A 16861-nucleotide genomic window follows, 5' to 3' on the forward strand; every position below is an offset into this window, starting at 1 on the left:
TCTCCATTCTCCACTTTTATTCGGAGACCCATGAATGTCATTGCCTAGCGCTGGTCATGTGTCCTCCACCTTCGAGTCTGGAGCCCCGCGAATGTCATTGCCTAGAGCTGTTCGCCAATTCTCCATTCTCCAATCTTATTCGGAGACCCATGAATTCATTGGCTAGCGCTGTTCATGTGTCCTCCGTTATCAAGCGCGAAGCCTCTGGTGACTGGGAAATATGTTTTTCTGTTATTTTCCGGATCGGTTCCTTCGCCAAACATGTGTATATGTGTCTATGTATATTATATTCGTTGTTCTTGTTGTTGTTTGTATTTTGTTTTGTGTTGTGCAGAAAAAAAAAAGAAGGAGTAGAGACGAGAGTCGTCATCACGGAAAAGGTAGGACGGACGAAATTAGTGTCTTATCTTTGCTTTCCTCTTATCTCCGATGAGAGGTAAGTAAAGAGGGGCAACTGTCATACCCTAATTTCGTCCGGGGATTATTATTTGATGATATACACCCTTTGATTGGCCGCTTCGAGATACTTGGCACCCTTTGTTGCACAATATGTGAAGTCCCGAGACGTGCCGAAAATCAAAAGGAAGCAGGCTTACGCGATCCGTCAAAATTCCGTAATGTGACGGAAATCGAAAGGAGGTGTTTTTCGCAATCCGTGAGTTTTCGTAACTTCTTCGAAAGCTAAAAAAGAGTAAATACATAATCCGTAAGGATTCGTAACCTTGCGGAAGGAAAATAAGTATCGTTACGAAATTCGTAAAGTTTCGTAACGTTACGGAAAAAGAATTACCAAAAAAGGTAAAGGGGGTGCATTTAGTAAAAAGGGGGGTACAAATAACAATCAGGCCCACTTGGGCCTTCCAGATTCTTCCTCCAGAAGGTTGTTGCTTCTGGAGGAAGCAACCTTGCTCGCCTGGGCGAGCTGAGCTCGCCTGGGCGAGCTGGGTGGCAAGCTCCTCCCCTATTTTGCTATAAATAGGGGAAGGAGTGAAGAGGGAAGGGGTTCAGCCTTCTTGGCACTTCTTATTCTCTCGAAATTGCTGAGGAAAATTGTTTTCGTGAAGAAAATCCAAGCCGAGGCGCTTCCGTAACGTTTCCGTGAGTAATTACGCGAAGATTTTCAACCGTTCTTCAACATTCATCGTTCGTTCTTCGTTTTCTTCAGTCTTCAACTGGTAAGTACCCCAAACCGAGCTTTTCAATTCATTCTATGTACCCGTGGTGGTCCACATTTTGTTTCATGTATTTTTATTCTCGTTTTCATTCGCTTTCTATACCCCCTTTTGACGTGTTTCAGTCATTTATTTAAGTCATTTCTCGCCTAATCAAAAAATAAAATAAATTTCCACCGATCATTTGAATTGTATCATCCGTTAATTTCGGTTAAAATGAATTTCGACCGTTCGGTCGTGCCGTAACCATGTTCGAAATAAAAAAAGAGGTAAAATAATAATATAATAATAAAAACTATCTTTTAGTACAATGAAGCGAAAAAATCAATCGGACGTTTTCTCTTTGGGATTTCTCATTCTTAATTGGATTGACTAATAACTAAAGTGAAACTAAGGCTAAAATCAACTCGCCTAGTCAAGCTCGTCCACAAAAAAATAGGGTTTGAAAGTTTATCATTTCAGTTTCTTACCAAGTAAAAAGGATCATTTTTAAGGTCCAACACCTTAAAAATGATCACAAATTCAAGTAAAAAGAATCGCTTGATTCACCCTTAAGAAAGAACTACGTAGGTCTGATTTCCTCTCCAAAGGAGGGTACGTAGGAGCAAAAGCCCCGCTTTTGTCGACCTCAAAAAATAAAATGGAATAAAAGTTAAGGCAATACAATTTCCACAATTCTAAAAAATAGGTTGTTGTCCTTTGAGACAAACGTGAGAGGTGCTAATACCTTCCTCAAGCGTAAATACAACTCCCGAACTTAGAATTTTCATTTTGACCGGTTTCCTCCGGTTTTTCCGACATTTCCCACAAATAAACATTGGTGGCGACTCCGCGCATCTTTTCCTCCTTTGGAAAGCGCACCCGTGAGCCTCGCCTCGCTCGCGCGCAAAAGGGCACGTTGCGACAACCTGATCATACACTTCATGGGGAGCTAACGATTCTGGGGGTTCCTTAGTTTCTTGGCTACCATTAAATGCTTTCTTCAATTGTTGATAGGGGTGATAATGTTTTAAAAACCTACGGTGCCGTGTATAAACTGTATTCTTCCCATGTTTAAGTTGGATGAAACTAGTGTTTTGCTCCCAAATTGGACATGCCTGGTGACCTTTCACACTATATCCACTCAAATTCCCATAAGCTAGAAAGCCATTGATGGTACAAAATATCATCGCATGCAACCTGAAAGTCTCACCCTGATTTGCATCATAGACATCAACCTCGTCTACCCACAACTTGTGCATGTCTTCAATCAAAGGAGTAAGGTACACATCAATATCGTTTCCTGGCTGTCTTGGACCTGATATCATCATAGGCAACATAATGTATTTGCGATTCATGCATGACAAAGGAGGAAGGTTGTAAATCATTAGCAACACAGGCCATGAATTGTGATTAGTGGACAAGTTACCAAATGGATTCATGCCATCCGAAGCAAGACCAAGTCGAAGGTTTCTTGGTTCGACACCAAATTCAGGAAACAAGTGATCAATTGTCTTCCACTGTGGAGAATTAGCCAGATGTCGGAGAAATCAATCATTTATTCTGCCAACTGCATGCCATTTAAGGTTAGAAGCATCGTGTGCAGTAGCAAACAATCGCTTAAACCTTGGTATATTTGGAAGGTACCAACAAACCTTTGCTGGACGAGGGTTGGTTGTGTCTACATCCCCATCATTTTGTTTGTATCATGATACCCCACATGTTGGGCAATTCCGCAATTCGGCAAACTCTTTTCTGTACAACACACAATCATTACAGCAAGCATGAATCTTCTTGTACTCCATACCCACAGGACATAATATCTACTTAGCCTCGTAGTGACTATTTGGTAACTTGCTATCATTGGGAAACATATTCTTCAATAAGACAAGCAACTTAGTCATACTTTTGTCACTCCACCCAAATTTAGCCTTCAAGTTGACCAAAGCTAGCACTGCAGATAAACCGAGTGAAGGTTGTGCACCCCAAGTACAATGGTAACTTGGAATCTGTTTCCAAATCTTCATAATAGGGTGCATGAGCTTGCAAAAATCCCTCTTTCCCAAGATCACATATCATATCTTCCATTCGATTTCCAGTTTCTACATGTATCGCCTCATTGTCGGCGGGTGTTGAGACCTCTACCAATTCACTGTGCCATATCCAATTTGTATAACTCCGACTGAAGCCGTCACAAATTAGATGTGATCTAATGTCAAATAATGTATGATGCCTTCCATTCACACAGTTTACGCACGGGCAAAAATACTTTCCACCCACGACTGGTGCATGTTGTTGCACAAACTTCAAGACATCTTCAACCCCCTTTTCATACTCATCGCTTATGCGTGGTGCTTGAATCCAACTTCTATTCATGTTTTTTGTTCTACAAGAGGGCATCTGTTATGGCATATGCATGATAGTCTCACTTTTTTTATATCAAGGTCAGGTCCTATCCCATTCAGGAACAAACTTTTTTTTGCTTCATTCATATGTACAAGTTAAGTATGTTATGGTAAATTTGATGAAATTTTGACAGCATTTCGCATTGGTCTCCAAGTACACAAAATGAAAGCAGTCACCTAAATTGACCACAATCAAGTATGCACCCGGAGAACAACACAAAACGCAATAAACCAAAATCAAATCAAATATACCACAACATACTTAACCTATAACTATGAATGAAGTAAAAAATAGAGTTCCCAAACTATCCGAACGGACAATTCAAGAATCCATACCACAACTAATCCAAACTATCCGTATTAATCATGGTATGAAATCTCAAATGAGAAACTAGGGTTCACTCATAATGCACATATTTTTAATGGACTGTAATAGTAATATATGAACAACATAGTTACAATCCAAATATAAGTTGGATTAGGTGACATACCTAGATAGATGCTTTTAAAAATATAGATGACTACGGTAATGGTAGCTGCAAATAGTATGCCTTTACTTATATTCGATCGATCAAAAAAGTCAATTTTTGTTTGTATCTTTAATCTTCACCTACACAAGTCGTACAAAATGGGCACATCAATTTGCTCAGACAAAATGAATAGAAAATTATAGGCCAATAAACAAAAACACCAAGAAAGGAAAAACATGAAGACCATAAAGAAGTATAGCCTAAAGTGTAAAAGGAAAAACAAATAATGTATATTGATCTATTGGATGCAAGTACATAAGACTAGTGTGAGGTTGTTCTGTCACTACTGCAGCCCATGGAACAATTTATTGCATTTTGCTATAGCCTATAATTGGGTATATATACAAATTTGATGTAGGAATATTATTATATTTGTGAATAATCATGTTAACCAATTCACTACAATTTGAGAAGGATTAGAAGGTGCAGGAGAAAACTGCAGCTACCTGATTGGTTTGGTATGGTTTGGTTAAATTTCAGTATTGGTTTGGTTTTTTGTTTCATTCAAATACCAGTGTTGTTCCTCCTCTTATTTATGCTATGATGGGAAGCTCAACAGAAATTGCAATTGGAGTTGTAGTTCTAGTGTCAATGCTGTTAGCCTCTCGGGTCCCAAAAGTGGAAGATCCTGTTACCAATCCTAATGCGTACAGAAATGTTGTCTTTACTGTGAGTTTGGTCACCCGAATTTTTCAAACTGCATTTGGTGTTTTCAGGTGGATCCCTCACATCAGTTTGTGAAATTTATTGTAAATTTGTAGTTTTCTCCATATATGGATGTGAATGATTTCTATTGTAAAAAATTGTTTTGTATTTATGAGGTTAATTTGTATCTCAATGGGGACTAACGAGGGAGTTTGGATATAGGTTCTGAGTTAGTAATGTAGCTAGAAAGTGAAATAAATTGTTGGAGTACAGAAAGAAATGAGGTAGGCAGACAATTTCATTGTTGTTCTCTTAGATTTCAGAAATTTAAGGATTAAAGTGACTTGGGCCAAAAACGTAATTTAGTTCCTTTTCAGCTTTGACTTCTCACATTGTTTAGAAAGTGAAATACTTTTGCAACACTCTGGAAGTTATAAGTTATGGAGAGAATTCTTGCACATTGTTCAGAGAAATTTCTCCAGATTTAAGGTTTCAGAGGTTAGGAAGATGTATGCACATGCAATTGAAGATCTATCTGCTTCATGCAGCAAGCACTCTAGGCAGGTTCTCAAATTTTATGCTTTATCCAGTTTTTTATGTTGTCTGCAAAAGTCAATATTGTTCATCTATTTTTAATGTATTTTCTTGTTTGCACATGCGATGTTATTTTCTATAAAGGGAATAATCTGATCTTCTTTTTAGTTGCATGATAATATAAATAGGGAGAGAGAAAACTGAGGGAGGGACCACATTTGCTGAGTAACCACTTTTCTTTAATTTTGTTCTTCCCTCTTAGAGTGTGTTTGGTTGAGCTGATAAACAGAAGAGACATATTTGAACTAAAGTAGAGTGTTGAAGGTGTGGGACCCATCCTATTTCTTCTCTATTTCTCTCTTTCCCCCCTTTTATCAAACACAATCTTAAAGTGGTTGGAAGGCAAGGGAATTAATTGGCTGATAGTTGAAAGTTATGTATTTCATTTTTATCTATGCACTGTATGAACAAAAAAGTTAAATTTCCATTTTTGTTTGTATTTTGGAGGTGTATAAATTAGTTGATATATGTTATAAATTAACAACTTCAAATCATTTGCATATGTCATGTGAATACTTTGGAAGTTCCCGAAGTAGTTCAAAAAAAGGAAGAAAAAATTGTTTTTAGCAGGTTCTTCAAGCTGCCAATCCTTCTTCACCAGATCCTGTATTTGTTCAGTTAGAACTTGGTCTTGTGGATATATTTCTTAGTCTTTGCAGATTTGAGTGGCAGACTTGTTATATAGAATTGGCCACTGCTTTATTTCAGGCTGAAATAGAGTTTAGTTTATTTTGTCCTCCTTTGCTGCTCACTGATCAGAGTAAACACAGACTGTTTGAGCATTTTTTGAACAGTGATGGTGCTAGAGTTGGGGAAGAAGGGGCTCTCGGTTGGTCCACATGGTTGGACAAAGAGGAGGAAACTAGGCAACAGCTTATGAATGAGGAACTCTCACGTGAAAATGAAGGTGGTGGTTGGACTGGTTGGTCAGAACCATGGTCTAAAGATAATGAGGGTATTGCCAATGTTGAACATGAAACCATGAATGACGTGGTTATGGAGAATATTCAAGATGAAGAGGAATACTAAGAAGTTGAGCCAGAAGTTGATACTGAAGATTTGCTGAAGATGCTAGGAATTGATATGAATGATGGGGATGGTGGTGAAGTTAATGACACTTTGACTTGGATCCAATAACACTGCCCGGACCCCTTCTTCCTCTTTTTTTCTCAGCAACCCCCTGAGCCACTTTCTGTGTCATTTTGACCTTTGTAGCAGCAGTACCCTAACAAACCCCAAACAAATCAAATCCAAAGAACACAGCCTCGAACCCAGAAGCAAAAACAAGGAAAATTCTCACACCCATTTTCAGAATTGCATAGAACTCCATGAATAACCAATCCTGCTCTAAAAATTTATCACTTTCCCCATAATCAAAATCTAGAAAAATCTCCACACCCATTTTCAGAATTGGACATAACTCCAAGCAAAACCATTTCCCCTCAATTAATCTCCCCCAAATAAAGTCAAACAGAAAATTTGATCTCCCACGCCCATTTTCAGAACTCAACATACAACCAAATTTGATCTCCAATCCATAGTTGTCAATTTCAAACAACACAAATTTTCAACCCCAGACACAAAAAACAAGGAAAATCCCCCACACCCATTTTCACAACTCAATGAATAACCAAATTTGATCTCAACATCCGTCAATTTCAATGACCACAAATTCCCCACCCCGGAATCAAAAACCCACACTCCTCCCCAAAAAAACCCAACTTTCCACTAAAAAAACCACCACTTTCAACGAATAACTAAATTTGATCTGCTCAATTGTCACTTCCAAATACCGCAAATTCCCCACCCCCAGAATAAAAATTCGAGCAAACCCGCACACCCATTTCCCAAACTCCACACCACTCCCCAAAAAACCCAACTTGACACTAAAAAAACAATTTCTAAACAAGCTCAATAACAAACAAAAACTGAACTCACAATAACAAAGTACGTGGCAACAAGGAAGAACACAGAAGGCCCAAAAGCGCGCCAAGTGAGCGTTCCGAGCAGAAACGCAGCACCGATCCCAAAAATTGTAACACACTGAATATGATACTTCATAATATATCTCATCCTAATTGAGCCAGAGCTACTGCAGAATGCCATGAAAAATTTCATGGATATAGTATTGAACTATGAACAAAGTGTCACTATGAAAATGTGGTCCACTCTCATTCCTAAAGACGATCAATATTAAAAGCAAAATATGATCCTGCCCTAAAGATGAACTTGCTAGTAGCTAGGTTGAGAAGAGATTTTAAAAGTGTCTAATATTGCCCTGTTTAGATTTATTTTCTACCATTCTACTCTACTTACTAGTTACTACCAGTATGTATTTGTTACATACACTTACGGGAACTGCTTGTTAGAGCAGAAGGTTTTTAGGGAGTTGGTCTGTTTAAGTGTGCTATGTAGAAATGTGACATACTCACTTTTGTGTGCAGTAGATGTGTGTTGTCGCCTAAGAAGGAAGGACATTATATTTTATCAATGTAGTATGTGAGAATGCACCTGAGGTGGGATAAGAGAGTGAAATAAGTTTGCTCTTTTCATAATTAAATATAAACTATTATAATATCCTTAAAAAAATAAATTAAAATAAAAGAAATAGAAAATTTTTGTAGCAACTTAGATTATTTGGAAAAATAGGAATGCAATGGTATTCAGGACAAGCAAAAGAAGCAAGTGGCTGAGATGGTGGAATTAGTGAAATTGCAATTATTGCAATGGCTAACTAACAAATGTAGGTTTTGAGTATGCACTTACAAGCTGGTTCAATGACCCTACGTCCTATCTTAATGCAAAAGTCGATCACATTATGATAAGTTTGGGGATTAAGAAGGAATTGTATATAGGCATTCTGGTAGAAGTATATATAAACATTATTAGACAGAAGTATATGCGGTTTTAGTTGTAATTAAGGAATTGGAAAAAGAGAAGGATCTTGATTGCTGGGATGACCAGCTGTGTTAGAATCTTGACTGAATTGAAATTGCAACAGATGTATTTATGTCATGAGAAATACCTTGATAAAATTTAACACAAATAATTAAAATAATATATAATTAGATAATGTAGGATAGACCTAGCCTCCCTCCCTTCACAATAAATTAACAATTCGTGTAGGCAAGGATCTTACGGGTGTAGCATTGGTAGTGAGACAAGGCAATTTAGAGGAGTTCATGTGACTTTGGTTTTGAAGAGATCAACGAGGAAGGAAAATTTATTCTTGATTTCAAAATGGCATATGATTTCAAGATCAGAACACTTGTTTTAAGACTAAGAAGCGGGAAGAACACATGATCACCTATAAAAGAGGAACTTCAATGTCTTAAATTGTTTTTCTTTTTACAAGCATTCCAGATAAAACAGCTTGCAAGGATCACAAGGTAATTCTGAATAAAGAGCCTTACTTCATAACATACTGTCTTGGTCCTCACTGCTTCAAGAGCCGTGAATAGAAGAAAATTGACAAGTTACAAATCCAAAAAATCAACTAGTGGCAACCCAAATGTGACGTTAAGGAAAAAATTATTGGAAGAAGGTATTTGAGAATGATAAGGTAGTGTTAACCTCATTTGGGATGACATGTCTAATAAGGTTAGGAAGGTTGCTAAAGCAGTAGTCTTGGGTGAATCAATACACTTTGGACTGAGATTAGAAATCTTGGTACTATGATGAAAATGTGCAAGAAAAGGTAAGAAACAAAAATTGTTTTAAAGCCTAGCATGCATGTTATATGTGTCCAATAAGATTACGCCATGCATATGGACCATAAAATGTAGTAAGATTAATTTATTTTCATGAATGTTTACACAAACAAATAATGTCAAACATAAACCACGCCACAACAAGACCTTTACAATATCACCAACATGAATCATAAAATCTTTAATCACTCTATGAAATTGACAACCCTTGTAACCAACAGGCAGTCCTGCTTTCCTGCCAATAAAATCAGATCATTAAAAGTATTAGTTAAGTTAAACTCAGACTAAAAAGGCAAGCAACAACAATAAATCAAGAAGGGGCGGGGGCTCAAGAAAATACCAAAAGGTTGTTAATTTAGAAGATCCTACCTACTTTCATATTTTATTTGTCAATGCAATTGCCAAATTGATATTTTATTTGTCAATATTAATTTTGTAGCCAACAATTAAATTTGGTTTCAGATTACTATCTTCCAGGCATTGTTAGCAATAACTTTTGTAACTATTATTGGAGACAACCATGATATAACTACAATAGGAAGATGAGTAACAACACAATAGAGTTTCCATATAAAAATGAGGTTAAAAACTTATCCAAATACAATTTTCTTTATCTCCTTCCCTTGATCAAAGCAGAGTTTCAAATACACTTGCAGAGGCACTTTGCTGAGATGGTTTTTGGAATACAACAAACTCATTTACAACTTAATTTAGAATCATTGCAGAAATAACATAAAATCGTACAACAGGATATTATGTTGTCAAAAGTAAGTTGTATGAAAATAAAAACAAAATGAATAACAATTGGCATAATATTAACTCAAAAGTCCAATTGGCAGGAAACTTGACAGTATAATTAATTTTCATTGCACTAAGTTTTGTGTTATACTTATCAGTATAATTAATTTTGTTTACTAACACGAATGTCATGAGTGAGAAAGTTCTAGGCCTTCTGTTCTAGGTCCAATTGTCATGACTGAGAAACTTCTAGGCCTTCCATTCATAGTTGGGGCAGTATTACATGGGGCAGCTCACAGTGCAAAATCATGATTTGAATTTAATATGACTATTAATCACTTAATAATATGCCTCCCTCTTGACCATCTGTGAAATGGTCAAATAAATGGTAAATAGGAAATGTATAATTCTTGTCCTAGACATGGAGTTTTGTTTGCTGTTTGGTTTGGTGCAGTGTTGTATTTTGTACAACAATCCATATAAGCGACAAGATTAATTACTCAAGCTTAATGTGTTAAAAGGCCTTGTACTTGTGTAGGACTTAAGTCCTTGCTCCAATGACAGCTACGAGGAAGAATGAATGGAAGAGTCAAGAGTGTCAAAATACATGCATTGGGAGATTGGGAGTTGTGTAGCCAGCTGATAGTGACATCAGCAACCAGCCTTGAATTTGTGTGCTTAACGATGTTGTTACTATATCAAGTTCAATCCACAAGGTTTATTATGTTCCTTTTACATTTTCTGTAATTCTTGAGGTCTCTTGTGTTTTTCTTTTATTGGTGTGTACCAAGTTCCAAGGATTGTGTTTGTAATCAACATCTCCCTTTTAATAATACTACTCGCCCTCACTCTCTCACTTCTCTAACTAGCTAACAACAAACCAAGAAGAAGCATGTGATAACTATTCATGAGGCAGAAAATAGATATATCAAATAAGAAAAATTATATACATTGAAAGATACAATAATGAAATAATAAAAGCTTAAACATTTAGTAAGCGTCAAAAACTTAATGAAAAAAAGTTTTCAAAGATAATGAAATGACAAAGCTTAAAAATGAAAGAGATACAAAATAGAATTCTTGTAAAAAATAAGAAAGTACAAGAGTCTCGAATAAAATTCCTCTGCATAATGTTTAAATGATATTTAAAAAATTAAACCAATTTAATCTTTTCTTTTTCTTTTCTCTTACTATCACAAATACCCCCAAAAGCACTATGCTATAAATGTCTGAGTTTAAAAAATGCACCGGAAAAATTGAACTTTAACCTTTATCAGAATAAATAAATGCAAATTTTCCTTGATTAACCACAGTTTACACTGGCCTATCGATTTAATTACACATCTCTAACTCTTTGCTCATGTCACAAAATCATGAATACCGCTCTCCTAATCTATGTGTCATAGGTATTGGCGAAGACTTTCCCCACTCAGAGATTCCATATCCTGTAGAATTCCCTGAGCAAGAGATTTAACTAAAAGCTCCACATCCTCAACCAGTTCACCGAGGAAGGGGATTGTTTCAGCTATGAATACTAGATATTCTTCTTTCAAGTTCTCCACAAAATATTTAACAATTCTGAGACCTAATATTTCAGCTCGCAATTTTGAACTAACTTTTTATAATTTATCTATTGGATAATTTTCTACATTAAGGTTGGAAACCATGGAAAAAGCCCTAAAAGGGATTTCAAGTTACAACTAAATAAAATTAGGGTTTAAATAAACACAACTCACAATGGCATCAAATTCATATTATCATAAACACCAAGCATGCATCAATCAAACCGGAGGCTTATCGAGGACAAAAACAACAACAAACTTGTGCATCAAAACAATGTACTTACCGCATGATTGTCGGAGTGAAGAACTACAAAGTTGTGCCTGGGTATCGAGACTTACACAGGCAAGGTTGCGGTGGAGTGAAGGTTGTGGCGGAGTGAAGGTTGCAGCGGAGTGAAAGAGGTATGACCCAAGCAGGAAGATGATCGAGTCTGCAGCGTACAAAAAAAAAAAAAGGATAAAATGGTGATTTAAATACCAAAATTTCAACGATGGTGGTTAAAAGAAAATCGTAGTAATCTCTAAACATACGAAGGTGGTTTTTACCGCCTTTGTAACATTAACATCAAAGGGGATTTTAAAAAACCGTCATAATCTCCTTCACAAAGTTGAATATAATTTCAAAAATGTCATCGCTAAATAATAATAATAACTAAGTAAGGGTTACTTCTAGAGTAAGTCTTGGACACTTAATCCATTTAATAATTTTTCATTTGAATCATGTCATAATATATTAAAACCTATGGATACCAAAAGTAGATAAACTAAACATTCACAGGCATGTAATCTTAAATTCTTAATAATAGTATTAATGAAATGCAAAGTGAAACAAGAAAGAAAATAAAAGTAAAAGAAAGTAATAAATGTTGTATGGTAATGAAAGTAGACTATGGACATTGTACCATCTCAGTTAAATGGCTGCAAAAGAGTCATGTTTCACTAGTTGTTAGCCTTACTATCTGCTATGCTTGTTGATTGAGCAAAAATGACTTGACCATGCTCCAGGCTAATTTGTAGAGCAATCTCAAGTCCAAGCTCAAAGGAACAGGGTTTAGTTCCATCACAATCCTATTCGATCCGTGAGATTCGTGAATAGCTATGATTAAAATATCCTCCTTCAACAACCACACCACCATCAAGTGAATCAGACCATTTCAGATATGCTACTTCAATTCAATCCATGAGATTCATGAATCAATTAATTCGTCAAAAAAGAAGGAGTTACTTAATACTAGTACTACTAGTACTATTTATGTAGTTATACTTTCTTGCTCCGTTTTAATACGTGCATGACACATCAAAAACGCCAGACAATTCAATCCATTCCAATCAATACCTCACTCTATTTCTATATAATTTTCATTGAAACAACAAAAAAAAAAAAAGACATACTCCACTGAATGATCATCATTGCAAAATTAAAATTGAAAAGATCAAAATCCAAATTACACAAAGTTCATAGTAATAATAATAACTAATAACAATAACTTAAACCCAAGATAATAATAATTAATTAAGAAAAAAAGAGAGACGCATAGCTTCTAAGGCCAAACAATCCCTCTCAATACCCTGAATGACCTCCACGTGTTCACGGTCATTGCCTCGGCATTGTTAATTTTCCATTATTCTCACATTCTTCTTTGTACTGTTTCCTCTTTTTATATTCTTACTCTCTAAAAATTAGTTATTAAAAATATTTTATAAAATAAATTTTAAAAACCAAAAACAAAGTCAAACTTGTAATTAAATTTTTTTATACTATATAAAGACTTCATGAATAATTAAACTAGTGACATACTTCCTAGATTGAAATTTTTTAAATTAGGTTAATGAAGTCTTAACAAAAATGTATTTAAGAACTTAATTAAAAAGATTTAAAACTTTAAGGGCCTTATTACAAACTTTCAAAGTACAACGATTTCCTTAAGAAATTCTGAAATAGTTTAGGAACCTACAAATTAATTTATCTTAAAGTTATGAAATTAAAAAATGACAAAGAATGACAAAGAAATAAACCATTATTAAGATTAAAAGACTGCACATTCCCGAAAGCCATTATTAACAGAATCCTGTCTTGTTTTTCCAGGTAGTGGAAATTTGAGTTCTGCTTGGTAATCTTCCTTTGCATCTCAGCAAAAAAAGAATCTTGATAACCAAGAGGCAAAGCAAAAACATGGTATAGAAAAGAAAGCAAAACTAAAGGTATGGAAAAACCTTCAAAAATGTCCTTGTATGAAGGATCACAAACCACAATGATTTCTTTGACTTGAACCAGGTGAAAAAAAGTGTGGAAAGGATTGGCATACATGGTATAACAAAATGAAAATTGGGATGAAAGCAAGCATAGAGAAAAAAGCAAAAGGGTACAACAGTAAAGTGATGAACAAGTCCTAAGACAACTTAGCAAACATTCATTGAAGCATTTGTTTGATGAACATTAATAATAGATATCCATTTTCAACAGAGACATTTTACCTGGGCGCACCTCCAAAATGCAATCCCTTTCATCAGCATCATCCTTAGGAAGTAATGACTTCAACAACAAATTTTACAGTCTTCTTTCTTCTTCCACTGCCTGACCCATTTCCTCTGTAGCCATATTAAGCATGTCTTTATCCTCAAAACATTCAGCCATTAGTGACTTCAAGCCATCAATTTCCTGCAGATAGTAAAAAGGTAACATTAGATAATATAACCCCCCAAAAGCAGAAGTTATCCTCCCCCCTTTCTTTCTTATTTCTTTAAACCAGAAAAGCATGGTATAAAGCACACGAGTAATGCAAAGAGATAGATAGTATGCCTAAAGGCTATGGCCTATCTGGTAAAATATTACCACAAAAGGAATAACGAAACAAAAGCCGGTAACACCACTTGCCATTTAGGCAAGTTGCTGTTTTCTAAGGTAAACTTGCACCAACTCATTACCTTCTGTTTGGCCCTCAATTCCTTAATAAGGTCCATAAAAACACTTAGCTTCCAAAACTCCTTGTTTGCTCTAGCATACTCTGATGGGGATGCTTCAAGCTGTCTTCAATCAACAACAGAAAATAGACAGAAGATAATCAGCTCAAACACAATTCAATTATAAGATTAAGCTTAGGCTTAATTGTATTTTGGTCCTGTTACAGCTAATGGATGAGAATGGTACCTTAACAAATTTCTGCTCAAATTTAATCCTTTAATTGTTATACAATCAAATCCTTCCACTAGTTTTTCTCTACCTTAAAACCATCAAATCCTCATTTTCACTCAAAACCTTCAATCAAAACATCAAAAAAATTCCTCTTCTTCAAAAGACATCATCACTTTCTACAAATCTCATCAAATTACCGCAAAATTACTGCAATTTGTAGCATGACGATGCTCATCCTTAGGGGCACCATGCTCCTTATTATTAGGATTGAAATGCGCACCTATAAGAAAAGGAAAGAAAATAAAATAAAAATTGGGCCTTGTATTATATTACTTAATGACAGGATTTCATAATCCAGTTGCTTTATAACAAATTTTATTGCTTGAAAAAACAAAATCATAGACATGTTTGAATAAATTTCTCTATAAACATTTATAGTAACATAAAAAGGATAAATTAAAATTATTACACAAGTTAAAATCAACTTACACACTTTATATTTTATAAAAAATGAGAATCCCTCAACACACGACTCAGTATACATCACCAAAAAATATAGAATAACCACGTTTGTATTTCAATCATCTCTTTTTAACTATGCTTCTTGAACGCTGGAGTTTAAGAATTCAGTCCAAGTCAAAAAGCTTCAAACACATGGTGAAAAACTACCACAGTTTGATATCTAATGAAGTTCATTATTAGGCTATATTTTCCTAATCCTTTGATCACCATAAGGAAGTTAATCATCATTTACACAACCAACAACTTTCATGATACACTTTCACGACATTCATAGTACCAACCAGCAACATTCTCATCAAGCGTTTCTTAATCTCCTGCACATTTCAACATTGTCTTGCCTTACAATTGACTTACTCCAGACCAGAGCAGAAGTTACACGTATAGACAAAACTAGAATATCTACAAATCGAAGCAACGCTTAATTCTAACAAAATAATCATGGTAGAAACACGAAAGTGCATAAACTATGTATGTAATACCAAATTTTCATTCAACACATTCACAATTGAATTAAAAGTAGCTCATAATGGAATATAAAGAGTAGGCCTGAAAAGACCTAAACCTAATTCCGGCTAAGGACACCCTCGGGCTCGTGCACATCGGTGACGTCGAAACCACAAGGTGCCATTTGGAGGAGGTCTTTAGCAACAGGGAAAGGGAACAAGAGAGGACCAGCGTCGTCGCCGTCATTGAAGATGAACCCTTCCTCCTCTTCGTATCCGCTCAGATCATAATTGTTGTCCCACTCCATTCCCGAAGCAATCTTTGTCTGTTGTTCAACCAACACACACGAATGAATTGAACGGAGTAGTAGCAATGACACCAAGGCGAGAGGTTGAGGCATGAAACGAGTGGCGCAACCTTTAGGTTTCATGGATATTAATTAGAAACACATATTATCAACATCGATTTTTAAAAATCGATGTTAAGCGAAAAATAACATCGGTTTTATTAAAAATCGATGTTAACTTAGCATTCACAACATCGATTTTAAAATAACCAATGTTAAGGAAAACTCACAACATCAATTATTTTATAACCGATGTTAACAAAGTCTCTTTATTTACAAAAATGTCACCATGCTTTTGTTAACATCGGTTTTCATTAGAATCGATGTTAATCGGAAAAAATTAAATCCTTATTTTTTAGTAGTGAGAAACAATTTGAGGACTTGGGTTCAGCCATCTCGGGAGTATCGAAGAGGTCTTCCATCTTGGGAGAGATGTTGCGGGGTTTCATGATACCACAGATTTTGCAGGCTGGCTTAGAGGACTAAGAGACGGTGCAACAGCTAATGTTTCACATCATGCACAACCCAACCCAAAACATAAAAGACAGATTCATTATTTTAATTATTGTCCACTGCCAAAACACAAGCTTCAACAATGACAACAAGGGAGTGAGACTGTGACTGAGGAGAGGAGGGGTCAGGTCTATAGGGTGCGAGACTGAGGAGAGGGAATGAAAATCTGTAGGACGTGAGAGTGAAAACAAAAAATGATGGCCCTTTACATGATGGTTTTAATAAAACCGATGTTGAGTATCTCATTTCAACAATGGTTTTGACAAAAAAACATCTTTGAAAAGATGTTTTAAAGATGGTTTAGTGAAAATCATCTTTAGAAGTTATAATTAATTATTTACAAAAATGTCACTACATTTTTTAAGACATTGATTTTGTAGAATTGTCCTTGGTCCAGTGTAGAAGAGCTTTTTTGTAATAGTGTGTAAGCAGTAGACTTATCATGAGTAAAGTTAGCACATAGGCCACTACTACAAAAGACCCTTTTTACATTGGTTTTAAGAGCATTTCTACACCAGTTATTAAACCATTGTAGATTCAACCATTATAGAAGGAAGGACTTTTCTAC

The 16861-nt window shown here is 35.6% G+C and overlaps 1 long non-coding RNA gene across 1 annotated transcript; it reads right to left on the reverse strand.

Annotated features, from left to right (window-relative positions):
- Positions 1-9107: 9107 nt before the first annotated feature.
- On the reverse strand, positions 9108-12067 carry LOC100809822 (uncharacterized). Its single transcript, XR_416909.4, has 2 exons — positions 11620-12067; positions 9108-9270 (listed from the first exon to the last, which is right to left on the reverse strand). It is a non-coding gene; the product is annotated as an uncharacterized lncRNA (long non-coding RNA).
- Positions 12068-16861: the final 4794 nt, after the last annotated feature.

Source organism: Glycine max, chromosome 11, assembly GCF_000004515.6.
Source record: "Glycine max cultivar Williams 82 chromosome 11, Glycine_max_v4.0, whole genome shotgun sequence".
NCBI lineage: Eukaryota > Viridiplantae > Streptophyta > Magnoliopsida > Fabales > Fabaceae > Glycine > Glycine max.